We start from the raw sequence: 27,074 nt of genomic DNA on the forward strand, positions 1-27,074 counted from the left end.
TTAAGCTGTGGGCTACATGACCGATGTCGCCCAGACCGCAGTGCACACTGCCGAGCGCATGGGGGTGCATTGGGACTTGCAAGTTAACAGGATCCGAAACACAAACCTGTTGGGTCATGGCTTGTGATTTACAACCTGACTTTTAAACTTTTATTACGTTGCGATGTACAGTACAGTAGTGTTAGGCCTCTTTCACACAAGCGTTACTGATTCTCTCAGGGTCTGTTCAGGAAAAAAAACGGATGCTTTTGCACGGAAGTTCAGTCAGTTTTATCTGCAATTGCGTTCAGTGTTTCAGTTTTTTCCGCATCCGGATGCAATGCATTTTTCACTGAAGCCCCTTTCACTTCTATGAGGCCAGGGCTGCTTGAAAAATGCTTAATATAGAACATGCTGCCATGATTCGTGAAGAACAACGCTCCTGTGCACAGACCCATTGAAATGAATGGTTCAGGATTCAGTGCGGGAGCCACGCGTTCACTTCATGCACTGCACCCGCACGGAAATCTCGCTCGTGTCAAGGGGGCTTTTAGGATGCTGTGATCTTTGGCCGCCATGTATCCCCAATCAAGTTCACCATTAACGATATGGCATTCGGAGCTGGCTCCTGTAATTTATCAGTCTTTGTACAATACGTCTCAGGTTCCGCTTCTGTCGAGGTATAACATGATCAGACTGGTTGATATCCCTTTTCAATTACATTGCCGGGGATCCCTTCAAAGGAGAGGGGTCAGCCAAAAAAAAGATGGAATGTCTATTGGAACTTCATGTAAGGCATTTATAGAACATCCACAGGACATTATGGGTGCGAGTCCCTGGTGACCCCTCTTCACTGATTTCCAGCTGCTGCGTACTTCAGTGGACAGTCACTGCACTTGTACGTGGCCCTCTTCATTAAAGTCTATGGGAGTTGCGGAGAGGCAAGCATGCATGGATTATCCCTTTAATTAAAGGGGTATTGCCATGTGGACATTTATGGCATATAGGTGTGGGTCCTACCTTTGGGCCTCACAGCTGTCTTGAGAACGGAACCCTGTCTTGCGCCACTGGGAATGGAGAGGGGGCCTTGCATGTGTGGGTTTCTCCATTCTCTTCTATGAGTTCCCTCAGTGTCCAGATGGGAATAACCCATTAGCTAATGCTTATAATTAAGGAGACTTCAGTCTTTCCAGATTATCAAATGCTGGATTTAAGAAATGTCACTAGTTTTATTGTAGGTCCTACTGATGCCGGATTTAAGTATTTCCTTGGAACTGTGGTGTATATCTGGTTCATCTTGAGGAGGCTGGCTCCACGTGTGGCCTGCGTGGGTCATCCGCCTTCTTCTCCACTTATCACCTATTTTCTATATTGTTTGGGAGATTTGTTCTTTCACAGGCAGCTCCAAAGCAAGCCGTCACTTTAGTTAGTCCAAGTTCTGGCCATTGCGCCTGCCTGAAAAGACTCCCAAAAATTCAGTGAACAGTATCTGTGGTGATACTGGAAAGATACCAAATTCCAATGTCAGTTCAAAGCACGGATGGACAAACCCAAGAGCGACATGGATAACAGCAGCAAAAATTGGAAGGAAGCAGGAAAAACGGGCAGGCGTAAGAATCTGAGTGACTTAGGCAAGGGCCAAATTGTGATGGCAACGACTGGCTCAGAATACTTCCAAAAATGGCAGGTCTTGTGGGATGTCACCGGAATGCAGTGGTTCAAAGGACAACCAGCGAACCCAAGGTCATGGGTGGCCAAGGCTAATTGATGTGTGTGGGAGTGAAGATTAGTCCATCTGGTCCCAAGAGCTGCTGAAAAAGTCACTGCTGGCTATGATAAAAAAGGTGTCAGGACAAACAGGACATCGGAGCTTGCTTGTCACGATCAGTGTGGGGGAAAAACTCCACACTGAACACAGGAGGGAAGGGGAACAGTAACTGGGCCTGGAAACTAGGGAAGGAACAGGTCACCTCCTAAACAACCCTAATCCGAGCCCTAACTATCTATCAATATGAATAGACCTTGAAGGTAGGAATATTCATATGCAGGATGCCTAGGCCCTTATATCCCTATAAGACCCTGGAATAAGGTTAGGACCAGAGACAACCCATTCCTCCCCAGATGGACGAATAGAAGTCTCTGTCTCAGGCCCAGATACAAACAACAGGGAATATAACAAACACAAAACAATAAGAACAGACAAGACTTATCTGAAAGTAGAAAACTAGCAACTCCAGAAGCACCACAGAGTACAACCGACCAGCTGGTTAGAAGACAGGAAGAAAATCTATAAACCGCACCTCCAAGAGTGAGAAGCGGCTACTTATGGGAAAGGTAAATTACCAACAAGTAACATCTGAAGCAAGGGGTGTGGCATTCACCAAAACACCCACACAATAAGATCCACAGTGAACTTTTCAATTTAACCCACCAGTTGCCAGTCTCTCCGATCTCCTGGTACCTGCCACGGGAACGTCCGTGACATTGCTGTGTAGCCGCAGACCGGTCAGAGAGCCCATGCTGATCCCTGTCCTCAGCTGAAAACACCTACATAGACACATGATCATCAGAACTGAACCATGGAGAAATGGAAGAAGGTGGCCAGATCTGATGAATCACATTATATGACGGCTGGATGTGTGCTTGTCACTTACCTGGGGAGGAGATGGCACTAGGTGCACTGTGGGCAGTGTGATCCACTGGACAATGTTCTGATGCAAGCCTTGGGTCCTGGCCTCATGTGGATATGATACGTACCACCTACCTAAACATTGTACAGACCTCTTTAAGCAGTATAACGTCCCGGGCACACTGCAAAAATGATTCAGGAATGAGGAACATGACAAAGAGATGAAGGTGATGAGTTGTCCCCAAGTTCTCCAGATCTTAGTCCAATAATTATTTGATGTGCTAGAAAAACGAGTACAATTCATGGAGGCCGCATCTCACAGCTTACTATTTACAGGATTGGATACCACAGGACACCTTCAGAGGTCTTTTGGGATTTATGTCTTCATGGGTCAGAAATGCTTGGACAGCATGAGAGGGACCAGCACAGTCTAAGGTTTTAAGAGGGCTGTGCAAGAATGGGATGTGTGGGGGGGGGGGGGGGGGGGTTGGCAAGCTTCCTTTTACAGGTCCAGCCAAGTATGGGGGTTGCCCAACTCCCCTCCCTCCATTCTTGCACAACCAATTTAGTGCTATGGCTGATAGGTCTATGGACAGGGGTTGTCTTTATTAGAGCTCATACACACAACTATGTCCGTATTGTGGTCCGCGAATCCACCAAATACGTAAACCTTCCACGTACATTCCGCAATTTCCTCACTCCCATAGCTAGAAACTAATATTCATGTCCACAATATGGGCAAGAACAGGCCATGTTGTATAATTTGTGGAAGGGACATAGGGATGCGGGCAGTACACCGATGACATCCGCGTGCTGTCCGTTCTTTTTGTGGACCCATGGAAATGAATGGGTCTGTCTGCAATCTTCAAGAAATGTGGATTGGACACGGGAGCAAAATGTGGCAGTGTGCCTGAGCCCTTAGGTTCACAATGAGAAAACAGATTCACGCCTGTACTGTAGTAATGATTTCAGCATGGCAGCTCTAGGCCTTCGGTCTACGCTCCATATGTATTTGTGTCCGCGTCGCTCCGCATAATCCGGACTCTTCTAATCTATACAGTGTATAAGTTGCTTACGGCTCTGTGCACACTTGCGTTTTAAATATCCGTCTGATCCTGTTTTTGCTTTAAATTAGTAACTTGAAAATGAGCAGATGACGCAGACAATGGGGGAGGGGATATATAGAGACCAGGAGTTGTTGCCATTTGTGTAATGGAAAGTTGTACAACCTTGTAATAGACTTTGCCCATAGCAACCAATCAGATTCCACCTTTCATTTTTTGCAGCTCCTTTGGAAAATGAAAGGTGGAATCTGATTGGTTGCTATGGGCAACTAAGCCAGTTCTCCTTTACACTAGTTGGATAAATCTCCCTCACTCTTTTTACATCCAGAGGCCGAAATGTAACGTGTTTGCTGCGGATTTTCGGTACAGAAATGCTGCATTTTTAAGGCTAGGACTAAACGGCGACAATTAGTCACACGACAAAAAGGGACCAACTACGCTGTGACATGTTTCGCACAATATTCATGTCGCACCAATGCCACGTGACATTTTTAATAACGGTAGTCAATGGTGTCGCACTGTGACGTGCTACGACTGCAATGCGACAGTCGCACAAAAATGCAGCTTGGATGGACTTTTTGTGACTGTCGCGTCCCAGTCGCCGCGTGTCACACGTTGCAGTGCAACATCATTGACTATCATTACAAAAAAAGTTCCGCGACTTTTTGGCGACAAGAGCCTTAGCCTTAAAGGTGAAATCCGTGTCAGAAATTTGCAAAAATTGATATGCTGCGGACTTAAAATCCCCGTAGCTGTGCGGATTTCATTGCTGACACTTTCCACTTTGCTGCTACTGTAAATGCTGCAGGTCTTGTGCGCACAATTCTGCTGTGACCGTACCATAAGGCTGTCTTCACACGTTGTGGATTACGCGCAGTATTTCCACGTGGATTCTCATGCAGAAAAAAGTGAAGCGAAATATGTGTATCACATGCAGTGTTTGGTGCAGAAATGCCTGGAATTTCGTGTAGACGTTCTGCAAGATAGCGGCACCTGTGTGCAGGTAGCCTGGGATGGTACTGGTGCGCGATGTTAAATAGGATTTTCACGCTATTAATTCTACGTTTCCGCACCAAACCTGCATGTGATACTTGGATTTTGTTGTGGATTTTTATCTCGCTCTTTTCATTGTGAAATCCGCACAGCAGGTCAAATTCTGCACAGAATAAATGCAAATTTTACATTTACTTTGCTGCTGCTTTATGCTGCTTTTATACTGATACTTTTTAGGCCTGTTTCACACTTGCGTTGTGGCATTCCGGTTTTGGCATCCGGCAGAGTATTTCAAAACTGGAATTAAACGGATCCGTGCCATTTAACCCATCTGGATGCATCCATTTTGGCTGGATCCGGCGAACAAACCGGATTCGGCATCATTGACTTACAGTAATTTTCATGCCAGATCCGGTTTGTTCCGTTTCGCAGACCGGACACAAAACCTCAGCTTGCAGTGGTTTTGTGTCCTGTGAAAAAAAAAACGCAACAAAACGGAACGGAACGCATCCTGATCAGTTTTGTGCCTATTGACAATGAATGGGGACAAAACTGACCTCATTGCCACAACGCAAGTATGAAACAGGCCTTATCTGCACTGATACATTGTAGCAAACGATCAGGACAGGGGAGAGATTTGTGCTGCCCATGTATATACTTCACCAATCTTTCAGCTGTGAGGGGGTATTAGGTTAGGGCACATTTTTTTTTTTGCCTCCTAGATGTATACAGAATGTATCAATTCACTGACAGCAAGCAGAGATTCTGCATTATTGAAACATTAGAACATTAGAAAGTTGCAGAACTTTAGAGCTTTATTTGCATAAAAGCAGACCACCATTTGTATTTCAGTTTCTCAACATTTGTAAGATCTCTGCTTCCTGTCAGCGAATGGCAGCATTATGGTATAAATTGAGGGACACCCAAGTTAAAGGGGTATTCCCATCACAGATATTTATGGAATATTCACAGGACAGGACAGATGCGGGTCCCATCTCTATGATCCACACCGAATGAAGGTGGACAGATGCCGGAGCAGAACCCGGAAGCGAGGAGAAGGAATCAGATGATTGCTCCCCCTCTTCAGGTCGAACGCTGAGAGCATGCTGCGACTTGTAGTCCCTGTCACAATCCGATTCCAGCCGACTACTTGGTTCCATCGTTTTTTCTGCCTGGATTAGATCTAGTCAGTCATGTGGATCTGACATCCTGCTGTCCAGCTTTTTCTGTCTGTGTCTGGGAAAGCTGGGTGACACCACCATTAGGGTCCATTCACACGTCCGTTGTTTCTTTCCTGATCTGTTCCGTTTTTTTGCGGAACAGATCTGGACCAGTTCTGTACCCATTCATTTTCAATGGGTCCTGAAAAAAATCGGACAGCTCAATGTCTGATTTTTTTTCAGGACCCATTGAAAATGAATGGGTACAGAACTGGTCCAGACCTGTTCCGCAAAAAACGGAACAGATCAGGAAAGAAACAACGGACGTGTGAATGGACCCTTAGGGATGTCACCAGGACAGTATCCCAGCTTTCCCATGATCCTGAATGTGGCTTTATCTATGCACTGGAATGTCCGGCTCGGATTCGGACCCATTCACTTCAATGGTGCCACAAAAGATGCGTACAGTATTCCGCGTGCTGTCCGCATCCGTTGCTCCATTCTGTGGCCCCGCAAAAAAAAATAGACCATGTCCTATTCCTGTCCGTTCATTTCTATTATGGGCGGCCCATTTCGTTCCGCAAATTGGTGAACGCACATGGGTGGCATCCGTGTTTTTTGCGGATCTGCAATTTGTGGACAGCAGGTCGTGTGCATGAGCCTTTAAACAGATGCCGGGGGATGTATCTTAGGTCTTTCATCCAGTGGTCAGGGAAGCTGGGTGGCAGCCACGTAGCATTGTTACCCAGCTTTTCCAGGAACAGAAGTAAGCATGAAATGGCTGATTACAGAGGAGGACGGCTCAGGGACTCATTTACTTACTGGCAATTTTTTTGCTTTATTTCAGGGGAAGACGTGTGAACGCCTGGACGTATTCTGGTGAGTTCTCCATCATCCGTCCTTAGGAAGATCCTCCGTATGTGAAGTAACCTTGGAGTTGTGGGTGCCGTAAATAGCAGCTGGGGGAAGGATGTGAGAGTTTAGGAAGGGGCGAGCAGCAGTGTTTCTGGTGCACGGATTGGATGTTCGCTGCAAGGGTCTCCTGGTGCAAGGCATTTAAGGACTGCTAGATATTTGCTGGTGAGCCGTGCACCGTGTTAAGGCGATCGCTGCCGCCAGTTCCATGTTGATGCTTGCACCCAGCAGATACTCTAATAGGAAGAGGGATTGTCATGTCACATAAGAGGGGTGGAGGTGGTGGGGGGAGTGCTGGTCACAAAGGAGGGTCTATACTTCTCTGTACAAACGACCCGCACACATCCCATTTATTAGGACTAAACCCTTCTCCCGTAATCACCACTTAGGCGCAGAGAATTTCAGATGACGCCCAAACACACCCAGGCCTGTCCGATCCCTCCGCGAGTCCTCGCTGTTTGCAGTTAATACTCGGCCTGCGATGGCCTTGGGATTAACCCTTTCTCAGCACGTGAGCAGTGCAAGCCATTAAGGAGCATGAAACCTGCCCTGGATTGCAAAACACATTGCGCTGATGACTGTCATAAAGATCAGGATCACCGGCACCTTTGTAGAGGGAGTCCACCTGTAAGGAGAGTCTGGCAGGTTGTGCTGAGACTTGCAGTGCTGCGGGTTCTGTAAGATAGGGATGAGAAGGAGATGGGGGATGGGCTTAGTACAGGTACCTTAGGTGAGAAAATTGAAAACCCCCTGCCTAATATTGTGTAGCTCCCCCTCGCTGATTTTTCAAGGCATGGGCTCCACAAGACATCTGAGGTGTCCTGTGGCATCTGGCACCAAGATGTTAGCAGCAGATGCTTGGTGCGGCCTCCATGCATCGGACTTATGTTTCCATCACAACCCACAGATGACGATCGGAGTGAGATATTTTTCCGTATTCATCCTTTATGAACAATTTTTTTGCAGTGTGGCTGGGGCATTATCCTAGTGAAAGAGGCCGCTGCCATTAGGTGTACCACGGCCATGTTTAGGTAGTTGGTGCGTGTCACATCTGCATCTTGCCAGGACCCAAGTTTTCCCAGCAGAACATTGCACCGAGCGTCACGCTGCCTCGGCCAGCTTGTCTTCTTCCCATAGTGCACCTGTGGCCATGCCTTCCCTTGGTAAGGGCTTTACACGCACCCGGCCGTGCGCACAATATAATTCATCGGACCGGGCTGCCTTCTTCCATCGCTCCTTTGCCCAGTTCTGATGCTAACGGGCCCATTGTTGGTGCTCTCAGCAGTGGACAGGGTCAGCACTGGCACTCGGACCGGTCTGCGGCTACACCACCCCGTACCCAGCCGGCTGTGATGCCTTGTGGGTTCTGACACCTTTATGTCCTAGACAGCAGGAACGTCTTCAGCAATTGGAGCTACAGTGGTTCTTCTGTGGGATAACGTGACCAACACACATCAGTGAGCCTTGGACGTGATCACCCTGTCACCGATTTACCAGCTGTCCTTCCTTGGTCCACTTTGGGTAGTTACTGACCATTGTAGAAAGGGAACACCCGACAAGTCCTGTAAATTTGGAGCTGCTCTGACTTGGTCAGATTCTTACGTTGGCCCATTTACAGTTCAGTTGCTGCCTAATATGTCCCCCCCCCTTGACAGTTGCAGTTGTTATCTTCTATACCTCTCAGCGTATTAAATGTTATGGCTGATGGGTGTACACTACAGGTCCTAGACATAACTATTAATGTCACTAGGGTCACTAACTTTTCAAATAACTTTGGTGGTCTGAGAACCCCTCTGATCCCTAGATGGAGGGGAGAGAAGCGTGTGCATACTGCGGACGGAATCGAGACGAGCCCATAGACTTTTATGGAGTCGCTTCTTTCCCTTCTTTGTAGGGATCAGTGAGGGTCTCAGTGCTCCACCCCGCATCAATCAAAACATTTGATATATCTCTACGACATATCAAGAGTTTTTTGAAAAGTTAATGACCCTTTAAATCCAATCTGACCTTTTTCGATTAACCTCGTGCCCCTTAAAATCTTGTGTACGAAAAACCTAATTAGCGGAGTCATAGCAGCAGATCCTGGAACATTTCCTAGAATGACCAAGGGTGCCGCAAATAGCTTTTTGGTGCAGCTCTTTTTAGGCCTTTTTTTTTTTTTAGCTATTTTTGGCCAAATAATGTTTGAGCACAAATGTTTTTAATTTTGAGGCTACTTTCACATTAGCGTTTTTGCTGGATCCGGCAGGGTTCAGCAAAAACGTTTCCGTTACTGATAATACAACCGTCTGCATCTGTTATGAACGGATCCGGTTGTATTATCCTTAACATAGCCAAAACGGATCCGTCATGAACTCCATTGAAAGTCAATGGGGGACAGATCCATTTTCTATTGTGTCAGAGAAAACGCTCCACATCGCAGGACGGAAAGCAAACAGCGGCACGCTGCTCTCTGGTACGTGAACGGAACGGAATGCATTTTGGAGCGCTCCGTTCTGTTCAGTTACATTTTGTTCCCATTGACAATGAATTTTTCCGGTATTGAGACCCTACGGCAGATCTCAATACCGGAAAATTTTAACGCTAGCGTGAAAGTAGCCTTACCTAGAAAAGTATGTGCCCTTCTTTACTGTCATTTACTCTGTAAAGCAGTATGCAAAAAATGCATCGGTAAAAAAACGGCATTAAAAACTCGCCACACAAAAGTGGGAAAAAAGTGCTGGACAATGAGGGAAAAAATGCCAGATCCAGACCATGCCGCGATTTCAAAGTAGCCATTGACCCAAAAAAAAAATGCAAAAAGGTCACTATGAAAAATCTACATTTAATAATTTTCATAGACTTCCAGGCAACATATGGAGCAGCAAACAAAAATCCAGATTTTTTTTAAAATAAAAATGCAAAATGTCTAAAAATACCAAAACGTGACAGCACACCAAAATCACAAATATTCATGAAGTACAATGGAGCCTGTACTGCAGTACTTTACAAAGGCTGTATGGTGATTGATCTGGAGTGGCACAGGCACCATGCACAGAGCTCTGACCCCTGCTCCATCACATAGGCGTATTACCGCATTGTACAGGAGTTATTCAGCACTGTAATATAGTGTCAGTAGACTTCTATGGGGCTGCATGTCCCCAATTTTATTCAGTATAAAGTAAAAAATTGCACAATGTTCTATCAGCAGCAATATTAAAGAGGACCTGTCACCACTCCTGACATGGCTGTTTTAATAGCTACATGCATTTCCGATATAATAACAGTCCTGGAGCATCTATTCCTATGGCTCTATGTTGTGCCGTTCCTTTATTATTTCTACTAGAAGTTATGACTGACTTGCTAGCAGTCTTCAGTAAGGGTACAGAGGGGCGGTAACCAGTTGGGGGCGTGTACCTGCATAATGTGAAAATGGCAGCACTGATTGGACAGAGCGAGTCTGTGCAGGTACACGCCCCCAACTGGTTACCGCCCCTCTGTACCCTTACTGCAGACTGCTAGCAATTCAGTCATAACTTCTAGTAGAAATAATAAAGGAATGGCACAACATAGAGCCATAGGAATAGATGCTCCAGGACTGTTGTTATATAGGAAATGCATGAAGCTATTAAAACAGGCCTGTCAGGAGCGGTAAAAAGGTCCTCTTTAAGGGATATTGCATCTAGCAGTAAAATAGCAGAGCCCCACATGTGCATGAGGCCTTAGACATTGAAATGCATTAGATTTACATTGGGATTTACAAGTCCTGTTTGGATGATATTCTGCCTGGTAGATGTGGTATTGTACAGAGAAGTTCCCTTTATTATGACATCTGATAATCTGCCACTTGTTTCTTTTGTGCATTTTTACCTTGATTTTTAATGGCCCCGCTGTGTTTCAGGTAAACTCCAATTTCACCCGCAGAACCAAGCAACCATTAGCAGTCGGCTGCTCCGTGGGAACCCTAAAGGTAATCCCCTTATAATTGTGGTTTTTTTTACTTGTCTATAACTGTCTGATAATCCAGAATGCCTGATAATCAGGTCCGCTTTCTACGTTATGAGGAGGCTATAGAAAGTGTCCGTTAGCTGATAGTTTTCAATGTTTATCTGCCTCCAAATAAGACGTGCGCTTGGTGAGGTTTATGGAAGGTGGACACTTGCACCGTACAGCACAGAACCTGCGCTCAGGCCTAGATTAGGCCTGAGGTCTGGAGCCCTGGCATGCCCCTGCCCCTTCCATGCCCAGCCGGTGTACACGGCGTAAAACCAGCCGTGCGCCTAAGTATTGTCACACGGTTGGTAAAAAAAGGGACTTGCAACTATTTTACGCCTAAAATAGTTGCAAGTCCCTTAGTAAATGGCCCCCAGTGCGGCACATTTACTAATCGTGTCAATTTTTTTTAGACAGTCTAAACTTAGACTAGACAGTGTCTGATGCTAGATGATAAATCAGCGTAATCTTTAGACTGTCTAGTCTGAGGCCTCATGAACACGTCCATTGCCCGTATTGCAACCCTCAAACGGCGGGACCCCAATATACAGGCACCGGCCGTTTGTGCACCGTATCATGGATGCGGACCCCTTCACATGAAGGGGACCGCAATCTGGAAGGTTCGGTGCGGAACAGAGGCGCGGAACCCCATGGAATCACTACAGAGTGTTTTTTTTGTGAAGCGTATGGATCACGGACCGATTAGAGTTGAATGGGTCTGGACTCATCTGCGGCAGCCGCACTCATGGTGCCTATGCATTGGGGACAGCAATTATGCACGGAACGGTCGGGCAACAGCCATGTGCATGAGGCTTAAGTTTGTACCAACTATTACATAGTTAAGACGGTTGAAAAAAAAAGACATAAGTCCATCAAGTTCAACCAAGGGATCGGTCGGGAGGCGAATCCCAGAAGGAAGTGAGACTCCGATTTCTACAGGTTTTCATAAGCATTAATGTTTTTTACTTTTAAGAATTAGTCTAAACCCTTTTTAAAACCGTCCACTGTTCCTGCTGTGACCACGTCCTGAGGAAGTCTATTCCACAGATTCACAGTTCTCACAGTAAAGAAGCTTTAATGCTTCTGTAGACTGAACTTTTTCCTCTCCAGTCGGAGGCAGCGCCCCCTTGGAACAATTTTTCACCATATTTTTTGTATGGCCCATTTATATATTTGTATAGGTTAATCATGTCCCCCCTTAGACGTCTCTTCTCAAGACTAAATTAATTCAATTCTTTTAATCTTTCTTCATAACTAAGACCCTCCAGGCCCCTCATCAGTTTAGTCGCTCTCCTCTGTACTATTTCCAGCTGCAGGGCGTCCTTTCTATGGACTGGTGCCCAGAACTGAACTGCATATTCCAGATGAGGCCGCACCAACGCTTTGTAAAGTGGTAATATTACATCCCTGCCCCTCGAGTCCATGCCTCGTTTAATGCAGACAATATCCTGGTGGCCTTAGAAGCAGCTGATTGACGTTGTGGTGTTATTTAATCTACCATCCACAAGGACACCCAAATCCTTCTCTATAAGTGACTCTCCCAGTGTTACCTCCCCTAGGACATATGAAGCACAGAGATTATTACTACCAAGATGCAGAACTTTACATTTGTCCAGATTGAACCTCATTTGCCAAGTTGATGCCCAATCACTCAGAGCGTCCAAGTCAGCTTGTAGTGTGTGGACATCTTCCATAGACCGTACAGTTCTACACAGCTTAGTGTCATCTGCAGAAATAGATATGGCGCTATTACTCCCGTCCTCAATATCATTATAAATTATAAAATAATAGAGGACCCAGCACTGAACCTTGGGGTCACCACTTATAACCCGGGACCGATCTGAATAGGGATCATTGACCAGGACTCTCTGGACACGGTCCTTCAGCCAGTTTTCAGTCCAATTGCAAACAATACTTTAGTTGGCTTACGTTACGCCAGTAACATGCACCACAATTTGGTACATTGGCACATTTAACCCACTTCTTCTTGTTGGATGAGTCAAAAAAGTGTGTAAAGGCCCCCGTACATATTAGTGTATTGCCAGCTGAGCCTGCCTAGAACGGCGTGCTTTGCCGACAACCTAATGTGTATGGGGAGCTCCTGACTCTTCTTCGACAGGTGACGTCGAGGGAAAGAAGGATCAGGTGAATTGAATTTCTTCGCTCAATACTTTTGTTCTCCGGGGTAATAACCCACAGGCAGAATTGTCTGGCAGCCACTTTCTCCTTTCTCCCCATTGAATATACTGTACATACATGTTTGACTGAACGGAACATGTATGTTTTATGTGTGTGGGGGAGTCAGAAGACATAGCCGTCAGCCAGACAATCGTTCTGCCGGCAGCCACTGAACATGTATGGCCAGCTTAAACTATTAATAAATGTTTCATTAACATGTGCAAAGGTTCGCAAATCCGGAGATGCGGAATGGAAGCACTACGCAGTGCTTCCGTGGGGTTTCGTCCCGTACTTCCGTTCCACAAAAAGATAGAACATGTCCTATCTTTTTGCGGAACGGCCGGATCGCGGACCTATTAAAGTGAATAGGTCCGCGATCCGCTGCAATTTGCAGGCCGCAGCACAGCCACAGGCTGCACACGTTTTTGTGTGCAAGAGGCCTTAGCCCGGAGACAACTCCTGATGGTGGAGCCTCTCCGTCCTCGTGCCTATCCTGATTCGCCCTGATAGGCCCTAGTCATTGAGGTTTTTTCCCTTTTACCCCGACGCGTTTCCCCCAACTTGAGTTCCTCAGGGGGTTCATGTGGGAAACTGACCAGAAGTTCAGTAAACAAAAGATATAAATCTTGATAGTCTACGAACCAGAACAGAGAGGCGCTGCAGCAGATTAATACCATGTAATACCTGCACAGCATCGCTGTCCAGATAAGGCCTCCCTTGGCAAGATAAAAATCAGCTGCGAAACCTATAGGACAATCTGCAGTACTCTACGGGGGTCATTCATCAAACAGCAGCTTTTTACGTAGGTCCTTGGTATCCCCTGCGCTGCCGGAGGAAGGGCGCTAATTTATGTCGAAGCGCAGGCCTCTTCGTAAATTAGGCGTACCTCCTCCGGTAGTCCCTGCACCTGCTGTGAAATGTACTCCAGCCTGTTTTACCCTTATTTTCAGGTGTAAATGTTAGTAAATTTGCCTGACACTCCCGCGACTCTCTCAAATGGCAAGGACAGCGTTTAAAAAGTTGCAAAATGAGGTCTTATGACTTTTTTATGCTAACAACTAGCATAGACTACTTAATAAATGCCCCCCCCCCCTATGTTTTAATATTTTCTCATTTACAGGCGGCAGATTTGTTGCAGAAATTTCTGTGACCGTCCCATTCATCTAAATGGAGCCTGCAGAAAAACTTGCATCTGCTGCAGGAGAAAACAAAACTAACGATTTTCAGTCACAGAAAATTCTGTAACGCATCAGCCGTGTGTGACTATGCCCTAAGAGAGAAGAAGATGGCCTGACTGGATGATGCCATCCCCTCCACCTCCAGCACTGACCTCATCTGTCAGGATATGTGTGTGAGACATCAGTGATTGCCGGAACGATCCACCGCGGACTGACGGCGTTCCTGTCATCTCCCCTGATGATAATGATATGTCTATAGGACGGTCGCTGTGTGACGACCCCGGACGTTCCTCCTGAGATCTCCAGGGATTTATGCTCTCCTTCTTTTCAGGCTGACACACTACAAACTTTTCAACAGTCCTCCTTTTTGGACCTGGAAAGAGGTGGAGCAGATCTTAGCGATTTCCGGGTGCAATCAGGGTAAGTTGGGTGCACGGTCCCAAATTTACTAGTAAAATGCTCTTATGTTCTACACTGCTTTCATATGTGACAAGAAATGTGAATACTTGTGAATTAGGGCTCATGCACACGACTGTATGTATTTTGCGGATCCACAAACAAAATGGATGACATCCGTTTTTTCGCGGATCCATTGTAACAATGCCTGTCCTTGTCTGCAAAATAGACAAGAATAGGACATATTCTATTTTTTTTGGAACGGACATATGAACATGGAATGCACATTCATTTCCCTTTTTTTTCAAGCCCCATTGAAAGGAATGGTTCCATATACGGACCTGTAAAAAATGGAATGGAAACCCTTAGGGTCCATTCACACGTCCGCAAAATGGGTCCGCATCAGTTCCACAATTTTATTCAATGGGGCCGGAATGTGCTGTCCGCATTTCTACACTTCCGTTCCGCCAAAAAATAGAACATGTCATATTCTTGTCCACAATTGCGGACAAAAAACATTTTCTATGAGAGTGCCGGCGATGTGCGGTCCACAAAATGTGGAACGCACATTGCCGGTATCCGCAAAACACATACGCACGTGTGAATGGACCCTTGAAATGTATAAAATCGGATTATTACATGAAAACTTACTACACTTTGGTTGAGATTTACTAACGAGTCCACTCAAAAATCTGTCTTAAAGTGCTGTAAATTGGTGCAATTTGATGTGTCTAGGGCAGGGGTGCACAACCCGCGGCAGGCCGCATGCGGCCCCCAGAACCAAGTTTTGCTGCCCCCGTCTTCCTGGGCAGAAGCACAGCCGATTGTGTAGCAGGAGCCGGTCGGGCCCCCCGCTGGAAGTGATAGTGAGGGAGCCGAGGAGAAGGCAGAAGCGCTTTCTCCTCAGATAGATGAGCGGCGCGATGAGCGGCTTGGGGCAGAGGAGCGCAGAGCTGCAGGGTCAGGAGACCCTGATCAGCTCTGCCTTCTACAAACCCCCACAGGAGGCTGGTTTCCCCTGTAACTGGGGCTCCTATGGATGCCCCAGTTACAGTGGAAATAGTACAAAAAAAAAGTCTCTCATTGTCTCCCAAAGGTCTTTCAGTGACCTCTAGGGGACAAATTATGTGGAAAAAAATATATGAAAAAAAAAATTATAAAAAGAAAAATTTGAAAACGAAATAAAAATAAAATAAAAAAGTAAAATATTATGTGGCAAAAAACTTTAATATTATAAACAAAATACCATAAAAATGAAAAAAGGAAAAAGTGCAAAACAAATAACTTTTTATGACCGTTTGGGGAACATATGTGTCAAAAATATATTTAAAAAAATAGAACGTTCTAATAAAATAAAAATTTAAAAGGAATAAAAAAATAAATACAAAAAAAATACAAATAAAAGAAAAAAGTGCAAAATAATAGTGTTCATTGTCCCACAGCAGACTTTTTATGACCTCCTTGGGAGACATATTATGTGGCAAAAAATCATATTTAAAAAAAAAAAGTAATAAACCAATTATAAAAAAAAAAATAATACAGTAAAATATTAAAAAATACAAATAAAAGTAAGAAATAAAAAGAAAAGGTGCAAATAAAAAATAAAAAAAAGGTCAGTGTCCCCCAGAGGTCTTTTTATGACCTCTTGGGGGACATATCATGTAGCAGAAATATATTAAAAATTAAAAATATAAAAAAAGAATAAAATTCATAAAAGAAAAAACATCCGCACCAACCAAAACCGTCACCGTCAGGCGGTAATAACCAGTGAGCGCCGTCCTCTGCAGTGAAGGAAAACGCTGATTTAGGAATAGGAGGCAGGATGGAAGGAAATGTCACCACTTTTCCGGTAAAAATTATTTTCAACCAGTTTCTGCAGCATGGCCCCTGAAGCAAAAGGTTCATACTTGCCTGCTCCCGCCGCTCCGGTCTTCTGCGCTGCCCCCGCTACCTCCATCTGCCGGTCCCCGCGCTGTTTACACCTGGCAGTGCATGGCCATGGTCACATGCACCTCTCCAGCCAATGACTGGCTGCAGCAGTGACATGCTGCTTGTGGCCACATCACCGCTGAAGCCAGTCATTGGCTGGAGAGGTACATGTGACCATGGCCATGCACTGCCAGGTGTAAACAGCGCAGGAACCGGCAGATGGGGGCAGTGCAGAGGACCAGAGCGGCGGGGAGCAGGTAAGTATAACTCTTCTGTTTCAGGGGCCATGCTGCAGCACAATATTCGGGACAATTACTGGGAAAAAGTGTTCATAGGAGCGGCGAGCGCTCATATCTTATATCTGGCCGGTACAATTGTGCCGCTGATCAGTCGATAAACAAGGAATCGTTCGTTTGTCGGCTGATTTGCATATTTTATCAGGATGAAAGGTTTACAATTATCGGCAGCACATTTCTCTGTGTGATCAGGGATCGGCTACCAATAATCAATATAACTAAATGAAGGCGGAATGACTGTGGCAGTGATCATTCCTCCCCAATCACTTTGCATTGGCTTGTGTAATACGCCGATGCAGATGAGCGCCATGTTTTTTTTTTTTTTTTTTTTTGTGGCCCCTTGAAATAGAGCGATGTGACAATGTGGCACTCAGACCAAAAAAGGTTGTGCACCCCTGGTCTAGGGCTTCCACACTTTTCCCTGCCATGCTCGACAAGGGGCAGAGCTTTATGGTAAAGGCACCATTTTGTGCCAAAACTGCCCGCAATTTTGGCGGGGAAAAAAAAGGAGCAAAAAAAACCCCCAAAACTAAAAATGCAAACTTGAAGTAAAATGCCACAAAAAAAAAAAAAGTGTGAAAGCAGCCTTGTGGCATTTTTTTTTTTAAACAATCACATTTTCCTCGTGGTGTTTTTCTCTTATAGAGGAGGAGATGTCAAAACCCTAGGAAAAAAAATGCCAAAAGCTGCGTTTTTTAAAAACCACCACAAGAAGCCACTCAATTAGCAGACAGGTTTGTGTGTTCTGCGTTTCATATTTCCCGTAGACGTTCAGCTGACATCTGGAGGTTAAAAAAAATGCCAGTAAAACCTTAGGTGCAAAAACTGCCATTGAAACTTGTGTGTGAGAGCACCCTGAGGGGATGTTATGGGGTGCTGGAAATGCCTCAAAGCCCCCACAGCGTGGAGGTAATATAATATCCACAATACAGGAGCCTACATGGCGTAAAGATCACTGCGAGGACCCCTTTCACACCGCTGATTGCTGTCTGTCCGCTCCAGTTCCCGCAGGAGAGAAGGGCAGCCTGACCCACAGCCCAGCCCCATGTTTGCTAATGCCGTGGTTCACGCTACCGATGGGGAATGAGAAGGGGACTTGCCTGAACTGCCCCTCCCCCGCTGTGTGTGCTGCCTACATGCTACATATACACGAGGCACATTTTCCTTAGGGCTCATGCACGCAACCGTTGGATGTTTTGAGGTCCACAAAACACGGGTACTGGCCATGTGCTTTCTGTATTTTGGGAAACGGAACAGCCGACCCCTAATAGAACAGCCCAACCCTTGTCCGTAATGCCGACAATAATAGGACACATTTTTTTTGTGGAACGGACACATGGACACGGAATGCATATGGATTCCTTTCCGTTTTTTTTGTTTTTTTTTGCAGCCCCAGTGAAGTGAATGGTTTTGCATACAAAAAAAACTGAACGGCCACGGAAAAAAAAATATGTTCCTGTGTATGAGCCCCTACAGAAAATGATGCAAATAATGGGGAGCATTTATAAAGAAGATATTTTTACGCCGGTCTCTGTTTCCCCCCTGCACTGCTGGAGGATTCACCTAATTTATGATGATGCGTGCGTCTCGTCAAAAATTACGCGCACCTCCAGCAGTCTGTGCACCTGGAAATAAACTACTCCACCTCCTGACTGCAGTCGTTTTTACTCCTCTTTTATACCTGTTTTCAGGCGTGAAAGCTATTGTGGGTTATTTCCGAACATTTTCATCACTGTTTTTGGCGACTTTTTAAACACCCAATATTTTGCCGCACGGGTGTTTTTGTGCCGGGCTCGGCACTTGGGAAGGGCACGGCAGGAGCTAGGACATTAGTCCTAGCAAATTTACTAACATTTACGCCTGGAAAAGGGGTGTAAATGTTAAAGTTTTTACCCCCTGGCGCATGGAATGCTGGAGGTGCACCTAATTTATGACGAGGTGCGCGCCTCGGGGGGGGGGGGAAACGGAGACCTGTGTAAAAAGCTGGTCTTTGTAAATGACCCCCAGTTAATTTGCAAAAGCTGAGGGTGGCGTAAAAACACCCGTGCAACAAAATATTCTCGCACAGGAGCTTAAAAAATTGCAAAAACATTTCGTACTGGCGTAAAATTTCTCAATCAACAATAGTCGCTCCGCCTGTAATTCCACCTACGATCGGCCTCACTCAGGCCCCGCTCGTGAACGCATACACTTTGCTCGGTCGTATCAATCTTAGGCCTAGTTCACACGAACGTATGGCTTTTATAGTTTTTTGCGGTCCGTTTTTCACGGATCCGTTGTTCCGTTTTTGAGTTCCATTGTGTTTCTGTTCTGTTTTTCCGTTCCGTTTTTGAGTATGGCATATACAGTAATTACATAGAAAAAAATTGGGCTAGGCATAACATTTTTAATAGATGGTTCCGCAAAAACGGAACGGATACGGAAGACCTACAGATGCATCAGATGCATTTCCGTATGTGTTCCGTTTTTTTTGCGGACCCATTGACTTTAATGGGGCCACGGAACGTGATTTGTGGGCAATAATAGGACATGTTCTATCTTTCAACGGAACGGAAAAACGGAAACTGAATGCTTATGGAACACATTCCGTTTTTAAGGCGGAACCATTGAAATGAATGGTTCCGTATACGGAACGCAAAAAAAAACGGCCCGTACACTCGCAAAAAAAACGATTGTGTGAACTAGGCCTTATTCAAACTCCTACGTGAGATATAAATGATGCGCACTCGTTAGTAGTGTGACCTGCACTTTTCCATCTCTTTATTTTTTTATATGCAATTGTAGCTGTAATGCTTTATAATTCTGAGACCGCTGAACTGATTGATATCCCAAGCTGTGCGACATTTCGGGGGTCACGCCCCCTTACTCATGCGCGCTTGTGGGATGAAACCAGGCGCTTTAAATACAAACTGTTTCCATCATCATCATCAGACATTTGCATATATTTACAATGTGTTCAATATATATAAAACGTTCTTATTGCATAAAAAAAAACAGTTACTGAGACATTATTTCATAAAAATACCCCAAAACTGCAGATTTCATTCAACCCCTTTGGTTTCACTGTATCCATTTTTATAATCCATCTAGTTTCAGATTGTAATAATTTGCGTTTGTCTACTTTTCTTTTTTACTCTAATATCACCTTTAGGGCTCATTCACACGACCTTATGTCTTTTTCAGTGTTCTGTTTTTTGTTTCAGTTGTGTTTCCGGTTCCATTCCGTTTTTTCCGGTCCGTTTTTCCGTATGGCATATACAGTAATTACATAGAAAAAATTGGGCTGGGCATAAAATTTTCAATAGATGGTTCCGCAAAAAACGGAACGGATACGGAAGACATACGGAGTACATTCTGTATGTGTTCCGTTTTTTTTGCGGACCCATTGACTTGAATGGAGCCAGATTTGCTGGCAATAATAGGACATGTTCTATCTTTCAACAGAACGGAAATAAGGAAACGGAATGCATACGGAGTACATTTTTTTTTTGCAGGACCATTGAAATGAATGGTTCCGTATATGGACCGTATACGGAACGCAAAAAACGTTCGTGTGAACGAGCCCTTAATCAGAGTATTCCCTATAGTTTTTCCTCTACGATAGGAAAAAATATTTTTTTCTTTTAATAACCCTCTGTACTTCTTATCATGCTTTGTAAATGGTCTTTTTTATTAAAGGGGCATGTCGATCATAGGTGCCTATATACATATAGCGATTTTCTTTTGCTTTTTACTTATTAGATCTTTCCGTTGGAGTCTATCCACTTCGCTACTAATGTTGCTAATCAGACCCTGTGGATACCCCGATCAATGAATTTTTTAGTTAATACATTTTTAGTTTTTTTATACTCTTAGTCTATATTTGTAATATGCAAAATGTTTGTAAATGACCCCCAATGTCTATATTGTCCTTGGTTATCCCTATATTCATAACCTTACCCTATAAAACTATTACAGTGATTGCTGCCTCTGAGCTGGAATAAAATATTTCCTGCTTTCCCTGATTAAAAAATGAGGTTGTTCTAAACCTTTTAGTGTTTTAGTGTACTGTCCCTGGGATCAGTTGTCGTGGTAAATGTGAACGTCCAGAGCTTTATCACCAGTGATCAGCGAGGATCAGGGAAATTGGACTGGAAACTGTGCTCATGATCGGACATACGAGGAGATGCTGTGATCCGCCCTGCTGATGACATCTTCTGGCCTTTCCCATTTGTCCCCTCCTGTGACAATCCTGCAGTTTGTGGCCTGATTCCTGGTGATTACGGCCAGTCAATCACTCTTTAAGGAACTGACCCATCTTAAAGGGGTTGTCTAGTTTAAAGGCCTCTTACATGGGATGGTGATCGGCTGACAAGTGAACAACTACTTGTTTGTCGGCTGATCCCATCTTTCTTGACCCGTTTGTTGGAACCATGTGTCCCCCGGTAGTAGGGGGACACGAGCAATCACATTAAGGCGTTACTGAATAGCTGCGGATTGGGCATTGCAGAGTTTCGTGAAGCAAATCCGCAGTGTTGTATTGTACCAGCAAAATGAATGGTTATCCATACGCAGCGTACAAAAACCACCGCGAACTGACCTGCAGTGCAGATGTCCGTTCATGCTGCGGTTCTCCCGAGCAGATTACTCTCTTTGCAGTGGACAGGGTGAATCTTCCAGCTTTTCCCCGCGTTTTTCATGTGGTACTTCAAAAACAGATACCGGCTTTTCCGCGAAACGTTCTGGTACATATCCTAACTATCGATCCCCTCACAATTTTTGGAAAGTAAGAGGCCCCTTTCACACAAGCGAGTTCCGTGGGTATGCGGCAGCTCCCGTCCTGACCTCCCAGCGCTGACTTATGATGCTATGTAACCCGGAGAGTTCTGGAATGTGAATAACACTGACATAATGCTGTCAGTGTTATACACTGCTCAAAAAAATAAAGGGAACACAAAAATAACACATCCTAGATTTGAATTAATTAAATATTCTTCTGAAATACTTTGTTCTTTACATAGTTGAATGTGCTGACAACAAAATCACACAAAAATAAGAAAATGGAAATCAAATTTTTCAACCCATGGAGGTCTGGATTTGGAGTCACACTCAAAATTAAAGTGGAAAAACACACTACAGGCTGATCCAACTTTGATGTAATGTCCTTAAAACAAGTCAAAATGAGGTTTAGTAGTGTGTGTGGCCTCCACGTGCCTGTAGGACCTCCCTACAACGCCTGTGCATGCTCCTGATGAGGTGGCGGACGGTCTCCTGAGGGATCTCTTCCCAGACCTTGACTAAAGCATCTGCCAACTCCTGGACAGTCTGTGGTGCAACGTGACATTGGTGGATAGAGCGAGACATGATGTCCCAGATGTGCTCAATTGGATTCAGGTCTGGGGAACGGGCGGGCCAGTCCATAGCATCAATGCCTTCGTCTTGCAGGAACTGCTGACACACTCCAGCCACATGAGGTCTAGCATTGTCTTGCATTAGGAGGAACCCAGGGCCAACCGCACCAGCATATGGTCTCACAAGGGGTCTGAGGATCTCATCTCGGTACCTAATGGCAGTCAGGCTACCTCTGGCGAGCACATGGAGGGCTGTGCGGCCCTCCAAAGAAATGCCACCCCACACCATTACTGACCCAATGCCAAACCGGTCATGCTGGAGGATGTTGCAGGCAGCAGAACGTTCTCCACGGCGTCTCCAGACTCTGTCACATCTGTCACATGTGCTCAGTGTGAACCTGCTTTCATCTGTGAAGAGCACAGGGCGCCAGTGGCGAATTTGCCAATCTTGGTGTTCTCTGGCAAATGCCAAACGTCCTGCACGGTGTTGGGCTGTAAGCACAACCCCCACCTGTGGACGTTGGGCCCTCATATCACCCTCATGGAGTCTGTTTCTGACCGTTTGAGCAGACACATGCACATTTGTGGCCTGCTGGAGGTCATTTTGCAGGGCTCTAGCAGTGCTCCTCCTGTTCCTCCTTGCACAAAGGCGGAGGTAGCGGTCCTGCTGCTAGGTTGTTGCCCTCCTACGGCCTCCTCCACGTCTCCTGATGTACTGGCCTGTCTCCTGGTAGCGCCTCCATGCTCTGGACACTACGCTGACAGACACAGCAAACCTTCTTGCCACAGCTCGCATTGATGTGCCATCCTGGATAAGCTGCACTACCTGAGCCACTTGTGTGGGTTGTAGACTCCGTCTCATGCTACCACTAGAGTGAAAGCACTGCCAGCATTCAAAAGTGACCAAAACATCAGCCAGGAAGCATAGGAACTGAGAAATGGTCTGTGGTCACCACCTGCAGAACCACTCCTTTATTGGGGGTGTCTTGCTAATTGCCTATAATTTCCACCTGTTGTCTATCCCATTTGCACAACAGCATGTGAAATTGATTGTCACTCAGTGTTGCTTCCTAAGTGGACAGTTTGATTTCACAGAAGTGTGATTGACTTGGAGTTACATTGTGTTGTTTAAGTGTTCCCTTTATTTTTTTGAGCAGTGTACAATAGATTCCAGAACTGCGGATGTGCACCAGTTAGGAAAATGGACTATCCTCTGTGAGAGAAATACAGCGGCAGCACGCATCTGCCTTCACTGACTGCAGGCAGAGATCTTGAAAATAGTGAGGAATTGAGACACAAAATACGAACCAAGAACTATTCTATAGTGTGTCTAAATATTAGCGCTGTACAATATGGTGCCCAAATAGTACCATATGTCAGCCTAATAACACTTCCATACAATTGCACAACCACATTACACTACAAAAATATTATACTGCACAGTGCGACACAATACCGAAGTAAGTACCACCATACAGTGCGCAAATAATACTAACATACAGATAACCGCTCCATATACAAATACATAAAACGGATCTGTTATTTTGAGCATCAGTTATAATCAGTTTGTGTCAGTTCCGTCAGAGATCAGTTATTATTGAACGGCGAAAAGGTCCTGCATGCAGCGGTGCATGTGACCATGTGACGGATGTAAACCGCGTGGGGACTGGAAGAGGGAGACAACGCAGCTTGGAGAACCGGAACGTTAAGGCGACTTTCATATCAGCATGGATCAGCAAAAACCGTCTGCATCCGTTCTGAACGGATCCGGTTGTATTATCTCTAATATGACCAAGACGTAACCAGCGGTAAAACCAGTGCAAGTCAATGGGCGCTGGATTTGTTTTGTTTCGTGTCTGAGAAAACGGATCCGGCACCATTGACTTACATTGTGTTTCATGCCGGATCCGTCTTGATCAGTATCCCACGACGCACACAAAAACTCTGCTTGCAGCGTTATCCTGTCCGGCATGGGAACGCAACTGAACGGAATGCATTCTGGTGCCGTTCAGCATTTTCCTCCGGTTTTGAGGCCCTATGACGGCTCTCAATACCGGAAAGGAGAAGACAAATGTGAAAGTAGCCTAAGTATGAATCTTCTTTTTGAGGATTACATAAAATATAATTATTATCGTAAAACCCCTTTAAGACAATATCCTGTATTCAATGTGTCTGATCTGCGGGGGTCCAACACTGATCTCTAGATCACTCTGCGGCCCTCCGTGACCTCTAGGACTGTGTGTCCTCCGCGTTATTCGACTCTGTGGGACTGTTCGAAGACAGCGGAGTACAATCGCTTGGCTGTCTATGGCAGCCCTATGGAGTGGCACCGCACACGCGTGACCGTCTCTCCATTGGGCCTTTATTCTCATGAATGGCAGAGGCCCCAGTTGGACCCCCACCTTTCAGACACTTATCCCCCATCCTGTATATAGGGAATAAGTTGTCTTAGGCCCCTTTCACACGAGCGTGACGGATTCGGTCCGGATGCGTTCAGTTAAAAACGCGCGATTTTGCTCTCAAAATAAGTCAGTTTTGTCTACGATTGCGTTCGCGATTGTCTACGATTGCGTTTTTTTTCCGCGCAGGTGAAATGCGCATTGATGCGTTTTTCACGCGCGTGATAAAAAACTGAAGGTTTACAAACAACATCTCTTAGCAACCATCAGTCAGAAAAGCATCGCATCCGCACTTGCAATTTTCACTGAAGCCTCATTCACTTCTATGGGGCCAACGTTGTGTGAAAAACGCAGAATATAGAACATGCTGCGATTTTCACGCAACGCACAAGTGATGCGTATAAAACAACACTCATGTACACAGACCCATTGAAACGAATGGGTCCGGATTCAGTGCGGGCGCTATGCGTTCACATCATGCATTGCACCCGCGCGGAAAAAACTCGCTCGTCTGAAAGGGGCCTTAGTCTAAGTTCACACGAACGTGTGTGATCTGTGGCCGTATTGCGGCCCGCAAATCGCGGCCCGCAATACACGGCCACAGTTCCGTGTCAATTCCGCATCACGGATGCGGACCCATTCACTTCAATGGGTCCGCTAATCCGGAATCGCGGAACGGCCGCACGGGACGTGGGGTTACGTCCCGTACTTCCGTTCCGCTAAAAGATAGAACAAGTCCTATCTTTTAGCGGAACGGCCGGATCGCGGACCCATTGAAGTGAATGGGTCCGCGATCCGATGCGGCTGACCTACGGCCGGCGATCGAGCATTGCGGCCCGCTATTTGCGGGCCGCTTCACAGGCACGGGTCACACACGTTCGTGTGAACCCGGCCTTAATGCCACTACTCCTTTAACCACTTCATGGGCAATTACTGTAAAGCAATCTTAGTGAAAACACACGCACTTTTTACAGTGTATTTTTTATTTTATTTTTAACCGCAACTCCACCGGCAAAGTATTGTCTCTTGCTGTGAGTTCTTCAGTATCGCTGCTTTCAGCCACACTCCCCTAGTGAGTAGTCAGGTTTCCTGGCACCTATGTAAGGGCTCATGCACACGGCAGTAGTCGTTTTTGCAGTCCGTAAAACACGGATACCGGCCATGTGCGTTCCGCATTTTACGGAACAGAGAGTCCTGCCCTCTGTAGACCCTCTATAAAGTGGACAAGAGTAGGACATGTTCTATTGCCTTGCGGACGCCACAGAAAGGACACACATAGTGTGCTGTCTGCATCTTTTGCGGCCCCATTGAAGTGAATGGGTCCACAGAAAATGCTGATCTGATGTGGGCAAAAAACACGGTTGTGTGCATGAGCCCTAAATGAGTATGGTGGCATGGACATAACTAAACCGGGTTTATCCCTGAGAGACCTGAGGCTGAGGAACCCTTCACCCCTAATCAGCGTCATACTTGGAATGTGGAGCCTTTCTTTACTGTAACTACATACACTGCGTGCAGAATTATTAGGCAAATGAGTATTTTGACCACATCATCCTCATTATGCATGCTGTCTTACTCCAAGCTGTATAGGCTCGAAAGCCTACTACCAATTAAGCATATTAGGTGATGTGCATCTCTGTAATGAGAAGGGGTGTGGTCTAATGACATCAACACCCTATATTAGGTGTGCATAATTATTAGGCAACTTCCTTTCCTTTGGCAAAATGGGTCAAAAGAAGGACTTGACAGGCTCAGAAAAGTCAAAAATAGTGAGATATCTTGCAGAGGGATGCAGCACTCTTAAAATTGCAAAGCTTCTGAAGCGTGATCATCGAACAATCAAGCGTTTCATTCAAAATAGTCAACAGGGTCGCAAGAAGCGTGTGGAAAAACCAAGGCGCAAAATAACTGCCCATGAACTGAGAAAAGTCAAGCGTGCAGCTGCCAAGATGCCACTTGCCACCAGTTTGGCCATATTTCAGAGCTGCAACATCACTGGAGTGCCCAAAAGCACAAGGTGTGCAATACTCAGAGACATGGCCAAGGTAAGAAAGGCTGAAAGACGACCACCACTGAACAAGACACACAAGCTGAAACGTCAAGACTGGGCCAAGAAATATCTCAAGACTGATTTTTCTAAGGTTTTATGGACTGATGAAATGAGAGTGAGTCTTGATGGGCCAGATGGATGGGCCTGTGGCTGGATTGGTAAAGAGCAGAGAGCTCCAGTCCGACTCAGACGCCAGCAAGGTGGAGGTGGAGTACTGGTTTGGGCTGGTATCATCAAAGATGAGCTTGTGGGGCCTTTTCGGGTTGAGGATGGAGTCAAGCTCAACTCCCAGTCCTACTGCCAGTTTCCGGAAGACACCTTCTTCAAGCAGTGGTACAGGAAGAAGTCTGCATCCTTCAAGAAAAACATGATTTTCATGCAGGACAATGCTCCATCACACGCGTCCAAGTACTCCACAGCGTGGCTGGCAAGATAGGGTATAAAAGAAGAAAATCTAATGACATGGCCTCCTTGTTCACCTGATCTGAACCCCATTGAGAACCTGTGGTTCATCATCAAATGTGAGATTTACAAGGAGGGAAAACAGTACACCTCTCTGAACAGTGTCTGGGAGGCTGTGGTTGCTGCTGCACGCAATGTTGATGG

General features: G+C 45.6%; 1 protein-coding gene across 3 annotated transcripts in view; it reads left to right on the forward strand.

Annotated features, from left to right (window-relative positions):
* The window catches only part of BCORL1 (BCL6 corepressor like 1), a 143,706-nt gene that overhangs the window by 5,605 nt on the left and 111,027 nt on the right, over positions 1-27,074 (forward strand). For all 3 annotated transcript variants that reach the window (XM_040442218.1, XM_040442219.1, XM_040442223.1), the window contains exons 2-4: positions 6,673-6,704; positions 10,621-10,689; positions 14,400-14,488. The gene's annotated coding sequence lies outside the window, so the exon portion shown is untranslated. The remainder of the gene's footprint in view (positions 1-6,672; positions 6,705-10,620; positions 10,690-14,399; positions 14,489-27,074) is intronic.

Source organism: Bufo bufo, chromosome 8 (assembly GCF_905171765.1).
Source record: "Bufo bufo chromosome 8, aBufBuf1.1, whole genome shotgun sequence".
Lineage (NCBI taxonomy): Eukaryota > Metazoa > Chordata > Amphibia > Anura > Bufonidae > Bufo > Bufo bufo.